Source organism: Myotis davidii, unplaced genomic scaffold (genome assembly GCF_000327345.1).
Source record: "Myotis davidii unplaced genomic scaffold, ASM32734v1 scaffold299, whole genome shotgun sequence".
In the NCBI taxonomy this organism is placed as follows: Eukaryota; Metazoa; Chordata; class Mammalia; order Chiroptera; family Vespertilionidae; genus Myotis; species Myotis davidii.
Window position 1 is genome coordinate 9,003,174 of NW_006293088.1, and position 6,928 is coordinate 9,010,101.

The following is a 6,928-nucleotide window of genomic DNA, read 5'->3' on the forward strand; positions in this document are numbered from 1 at the left end:
CGTTGTCCCCTTTTCTAGCGGCTTAAAATACTGAAACTTTATTTTGGTCACGTTGGCCATGTGACCCGCTGAGCGGATGACTCAGAGACGCCTGTCCCAGGATGAGGCCACTGAGCACAATCTCAGGGAAACGGTGCCCCTCGGCGCGCCTGCTCGGAGGGCCTGGCGAGGCAAGTCTCCTTCCATCCCGGGCTCCCCTGCGTGGCTTTCCCACACACACAGCCCAGCGCCCACCTCACTCGCGCTCCGTGCCCAGTGGGGAGACCGGCCGGGTGTCAGTCGGGGAGAGCGAGCCTCGAAGCAGGTTCGGATCAGCCCGCGGGGGGACAGACTCGGCCGCAGGTTTCTGGAGGTCCGTCCACACCCGGTGGACCCGCACACACAGTGCAGAGAAGCCCGCAGCCCGATGAGATGGCACAGGTGCGAAGCCCTCGCCCAGAGAAACTCAGGGATTGTGCGCGTGGCCAAGGCTGGCCAGGATCCACGGAGAGGGCTGCACCCTCAAAGTTTGGAGAGAAGTGGAGGGAGAAGCAGGGCTCCGACCCCCTCAGTGGATCCCGTGTGGTTGCCACTGAGAACTCTGCATTCCTCCACATTTCCCTTTTCTCCTGGGCTACTGTCGATGGCAACTAGCAGGATCAGCGAAAGGCCCTCCCTGAAGGGTTTCTGGCATCAAGAATGGCTGTCAAAGTAAATTTTGTGCCAATCTTAACATGTGTTCTTTTTTTCTCGTCCTCACAAGCAAAAATGTCTCACGTTTTCCAGAAAGGAAGATGTCCCGAAAGGACGTTTTGTATTACACAGGCATTCTTCAACAAACATGGATTTTATGATCCTCAAAAAATACAACATTTTCACAACGAGGGTGCAATATTTTATCAATTAACGTTCTCAACAGCACCTACGCTGACAATTTGGGTTGTGGAACATATTCTTGAAAGTGCTGGTGGCATTGAAAATCCGTGTACCCCTTTGAAAAGCAATTTTACAGTATGTATTAAAAGCCATTAAAAAAAAAGTCTGCACCCTTTGACCCAGTAATCTTACTTCTGGGAACCTATTCTAAGGAAATAACACTAAATGCCAGAAAAAGAAAAAAAGCTCTATGTGTGAAGGTTTTCGTCACCGGATCACTGTATTACAACAAAAAACCGGAAGCATCCCAGACGTGGCTAATGTTGGATATTTAGTAACTTGTGTTATGTCCCTACAATGAAACATTATGGTAGTCGCAGACATCAGAACCAGAGAGGAAAGCTTACCTATTGCTAGATGGGGACAAAAAGGTATTAAAATTTACGGTATTCATTTATTGTACATGGTATGACTCTAGGTCTTAAAAAACAGCACTTTATAAAAAGACTGATAGAAAATATGACCCCCATTTGGGCGATTCTGTGTGGTTTTTCTTATTGTTTCTATTTTCTGTAATACAGTCATACTATAACTATACAGCTTTTATCATTAAAATGTGTATGTAGCCTGTCCGGCGTGGCTCAGTGGTTGAGCGTCAACCTATGAACCAGGAGGTCAAGGTTGGATTCCGTTGGGGCACGTGCCAGGTTGTGGGCTCAATCCCCAGTGTGGGGCGTACAGAAGGCAACTGATGCATGATTCTCTCTTATCATTGATGTTTCTCTCTCACCCTCTCCCTTCCTCTCTGAAACCAATAAAAATATACTTTTTAAATATGTATTTCAATTTAAAAATAATTAAACCTGGTGCCTACTACAGACCAGACACTGTTAGATCCCGAGACTGTGAAGGTGAATAAAGTTGGGTCTCCCTCCAAGGGGCTCCTAGCCCAGCAGGCATTGACACGGCAGATCAAGGTGTGGTGGGGACACACACAGAAGGTAATGAACTTCACCGGGGCCTCAAGACCGCACCGCCTTCACCATTGACATCACCTGTGGAAGGTGCCTCAGGCTCGGGCTACGATGGCCCTCCTCAAAGTGCAGGTGGGGACCTGCGGGGTGGAGGGACCCTCAAGACACTCTGTAGATCCACAAGGTCAAACTGTGGATCCGAATGATACTACGTCAATCTCTGGTGCCTGTACAGCCAGGTTTTCCAGAGGCAGCATAATTTATGATCTCCAAACGGACTGAAAGCAGAGGCAGACAGGAGAATCCAGCATCTTCTATCAGTAAGATATGAAAAGGATTCATGCAGTGGTTCTCAACCTTGGCTGCACACTTCTGTTTCTTTGTTACTAATGTTGTGGCCCCACCCCATAACCAAGAAACAGAATTTCTGGAGGATGAGGCCCAGAAATCAGGATTTTAAAAAGATTCCCAGGTGATTCTCATGTGCAGCCAAGGTTGAGAACCACTGGATTAGTAGATCTATGAAACAATGCCACTCTTGTTGTTTTGAGATTTTTAGCTATTTATCAAAAAATATGGTGTATGTTAATAAGGGGTTTATTTTTAATGAACTAAAGAATATTTTTAAATTTCTATACAGTACATAAACTATAGATAGAACACATAAACAACAGCTCTTAGGGGTCCTCAATCACTTTTAAGAGTTTAAAGGGACCCTAAGATCAATGAGCTTGAGAAATGCTGGGTAGAGGATAAGATATTTTCAGGGCTGGTTGGCAGTGTCTCCATTCAGGCTACTGTAACGAAGTCCCCTATACTGGGTCGCTTATAATGACAAATTTATTTCCCAAAGTTCTGGAGGCTGCGAGTCTGAAGCCAGGGTATACCCTCACTCGTCCCAGAGCAGAGGCGGGCAGTAAGCTCTCTCCTGACCTACAAGGTCACTAACCCCTTTCTGGGCCCCTTCATGACCTCACCTAATGCGAATCACCTCCCAATACCCCACCTCCTACTACTGTCACCTGAGGGGTAAAGGGTCAACCTGTCCCGTTGAGAAGGACACAGATATCTAGTCCACAGTGGCTGGTGTTTGTCTTTGCCCAGGAGGGTGGCCAAGGGGTGGGCATTACCGGCACGGGAAGACATGCTGGACACTGCGCCCTGAGTCCCGGCTGGGTCCTGCTGTTCTTCAAGGGAAGAGGCCACTGTCCAGGAACGGGTGGAGGTGGGTGAATAATGAGAATACTGAAGTGTTAGTTTTTAACCTTAAAAATATTTTAAGCCTGACCAGTGTGGCTCAGTGGTTGAGCATCGACCTATGAACCAGGAAATCATGGTTCGATTCCCGGTCAGGGCACATGCCCAGGTGGCGGGCTCAATCCCTCCTGTCGGGTGTGCAGGAGGCAGCTGATCAATGATTCTCATCATTGATGTTTCTCTCCCTCCCTCTTCCTACCTCTCTGAAATTAATAAAAAATATATTTTAAAAAATATATTTTAAAACCAGCTTTCTTTCCTGGTCAGCTTTCTGAAGTAATTAAAATAACTTTATTATTCCTGGTGATATGATAAGAAAGGTGTTTGGACTGGCTTCCGTAAATGGGGGTTAGGAAAGCCCCAAGTTGCTGCATTGACAGAGGGAACCCTGGACGGAACTCATTTCAGAGGCTCAAAGACCCCTGGATGGGACCCTTGGAGGTGTGAGTGCGCTCACCTCCACCCAACCCGGCCAAGGAAATCCCTGTCTCTGCCTGCCCTGGCTCTGAAAGGCTGCGCTGTTACACATGACGCTGTCCTGAGTCCTGCTTTCAAAACGTTTCTCCCTCGCTTTTCCTTGCATTTTTATTTTAAGGTCATTGTAGATTCCCATGCAGGTGTAAGAAATAATACAGAGAGCTCCTATACCCCTTGCCGTTTCAAGATGAAACATAATGAAAACTTGAGCTGAGTTAGAATGAGCCTTGCGCTATCCTGCAAACCCCCTTTCTTCCTCCCGTCTGCACCCCACGTGCCTTCACCCCACAGTATGTCAGCCCTAATTATCTCAGGATGTCTCCTCAGTAGGCCAGAGGGAACTTGCCAGACATGCCACATGTAATGAGATCTTTGGGACTCCTAGAGCTGAACTTCAGCTCATTAGAGATATCATCTATATATATAAAAGCCTAATATGCAAATTATCCCCCCAGGAGTTGGACCAGGAGACCTGGAGTTCGATTGCTCGCTCTGATGTGTGCTGACCACCAGGGGGCGGTGCGGAACGAAGGAAGGCCAGGCCTGCGGAGGCAGCTAGGGAAGGGAGGCCCCAGCCAGGAGCTGGAAGGAAGGCCCAGGCCGGCAGCTGGAAGGCCCCCATCGGCCCTGATCGCCGGCCAGGCCTAGGGACACTACCCGTGCACATATTTTGTGCACTGGGCCTCTAGTTTTTAACATAAAAGGCCTGATTTAAACTTTGAAATGAGTAAGTAGTCACATGTGTTCAATATTTGCTGAAGTTTAGCCAAGTCAGAATGGACAGTAGTAGCAGGTCCAAGGACCAGCCCACCACTTGTGGAGGGTTGGTTTTCCTGGTGGTGTTAAAACCCAGAACGTAAGTAACACCCTTCATGACAGGGGTTTCAAGAGATGCTGCTTAGCCGAAACCGGTTTGGCTCAGTGGATAGAGCGTCGGCCTGCGGACTGAAGGGTCCCAGGTTCGATTCCGGTCAAGGGCATGTACCTCGGTTGCGGGCACATCCCCAGTGGGAGATGTGCAGAGGGCAGCTGATCAATGTTTCTCTCTCATCGATGTTTCTAACTCTCTATCTCTCTCCCTTCATCTCTGTAAAAAATCAATAAAATATATTTTAAAAAAAAGAGAGAGATGCTGCTTAAACAATAGTTATCATCGAAAAACCTTTCCACTTCATTCATTGACTGCATGGAACAAGCTGGAGTGCCCCTGAACTGCACGGAGGCTTGGAGTTGAGGCTCGATGCCTTTGACGGAATGGGTCTCACCTGCATACCTCACCGAAGACGTCAATCCCCCCGCCTTTTTTTAATTGATTTGAGAGAAGAAAGGAGAAGGAGAGAGAGCTAGAAACACCAATGATGAGAGAGAATCATGGATCGGCTGCCTCCTGCATGCCCCCTGCTGGGGATTGAGTCCGCAATCAAGGCATGTGCCCTGACCGAGATTCAAAAGGTCACCTCCTGGTTCATAGGTCGATGCTCAACCACTGAGCCACGCTGGCCGGGAGCATCAGTCCCATTTTTTCTTGACTTTCCCTTTAAAACTGGAGCCTCTCCCCTCTCTCTTCAGCCTCCTGTTATTACAACCTGATAGGTTTTGCTCCTGAATTTGAACTCAGGACCAAAGAAATGGCTTATTGTCGAAAGAGGGACAAGGTTAAAGAGATGGGGTTTTCCTGGTGTGCGGACAGATTCTTGGTTCATGAAGTTGACCGATGGAGGCAACCAGGACGCCACCTCTGCTCCTGGAGACCAGCGACATCGTGCAGGTGGTCCCCCTGGCTCACCACAGGCCGGTCAGGTTCTGTGGAGGGCTCATAAGTTTCCTTCTGTTTTTGTACTTATTTGCCTCTGTACGTTCCAGAGCATTTCATTCCAACTCTCAGTCTTCCCAAGGGAACTTTGTTTAAGTTGTTGAAAATAAAATGCCTGTCAAAACCCCTGAAGGAAAAAGCTGCTGTTGTATGAGTTCTACTGTCTGGGACGTCACCAAAGAGCGGAGAGAAAAACCGTCCGCCACCATCTCACGGAGGAAAGAGAAAGGGGGTGGGCTCGGGGGCACTTCATCAACGTTAGCTTCTCCATGTTACTTTTTATTTTTTTAAATATATTTCATTGATTTTTTTACAGAGAGGAAGGGAGATGGATAGAGAGTTAGAAACATCGATGAGAGAGAAACATCGATCAGCTGCCTCCTGCACACCCCCTACTGGGGATCGAGCCCACAACCCAGGTACATGCCCTTGACTGGAATCGAACCTGGGACCCTCCAGTCCACAGGCGGATGCTCTATCCACTGAGCCAAACCGGTTAGGGCTCCATGCTACTTTTTAAAAAATATTTCTCTTGATTTTTTTGAGAGAGAGGAAGGGAGAGGAAGAGAGAGAAATATGGATGGGCTGCCTCCTGCACACCCCCTCCTGGGGATCAAGCCAGCAACCCTGGCAGGTGCCCTGACCCAGAATCGAACCAGCCACCTTTTGATGCACAGACTGACGCCCAACCAAGTGAGACACCGGCCAGCGCAGCTTTTCCGTATTCCCAGTGAGGTGGGCGATTTCTTACTCTTTAAATATTAAGCTGTGGGATAGTATGCAGCTATTGAAAAGGTGGGGGAGGCCCAGTTAGTTGGAGCGTCATCCCAGACACCAAAAAGGTTGTGGGTTCGAACACCCGTCCAGGCAGGTATGGCCCTCTCTCCCTTCCTCTCTCTGAAAAAAAAAAAATCAATAAACATATCCTCGGGTGAGGTTAAAAAAAAAAAAGGTGGGTGGGAGCGGTGAATTGATGTCTGCTGCTGTGGAAATTTCTCTAGCTTAAATGTTTATTGAAACAAGTAAGGCACAAGGCTTCATATATATACTATTCTCGTAGATGTATAGATACAGTGTCTATTATATACTAGAGGCCTGTTGCATGAAAAGATTTGTACAATAGGCCTTCCCTTCCCTTGGCTGCTGGCACCGGTTTTCCTCCGGCACCCGGGACCCAGGCCTTCGCTCCGGCCGGAGCCGCCTTCAGTCTTGGTTTCATGCCTATGTATGCAAATTAACCGCCATCTGCGGAGCCGCCTTCAGTCTTCGTTTCGTGCCTATGTATGCAAATTAACCGCCATCTTTGTTGGTGGTTAATTTGCATATTGCTCTGATTAGCCAATGGCGTGTGTAGCGAAGGTATGGTAAATTTGCATCTTTGTCTATTATTAGATAGGATTAGAGGCCCAGTGCACAAAATATGTGCACTGGCATCCGGGGAGGGTCCCTCAGTCTGGATTCCGAGAGGGTGCAGGCCAGGCCGAGGGACCCCACCAGTGCATGGGGCTGGGGAGGGACACAGAAGGTTGACCAGCCGGGGAAGGACTGCAGG

At 48.4% G+C, this 6,928-nt stretch overlaps 1 pseudogene; it reads right to left on the bottom strand.

Moving 5' to 3' along the window:
- Positions 1–1,877: 1,877 nt before the first annotated feature.
- Positions 1,878–6,928, bottom strand: part of LOC102771259 — a 57,823-nt pseudogene continuing 52,772 nt past the window's right edge.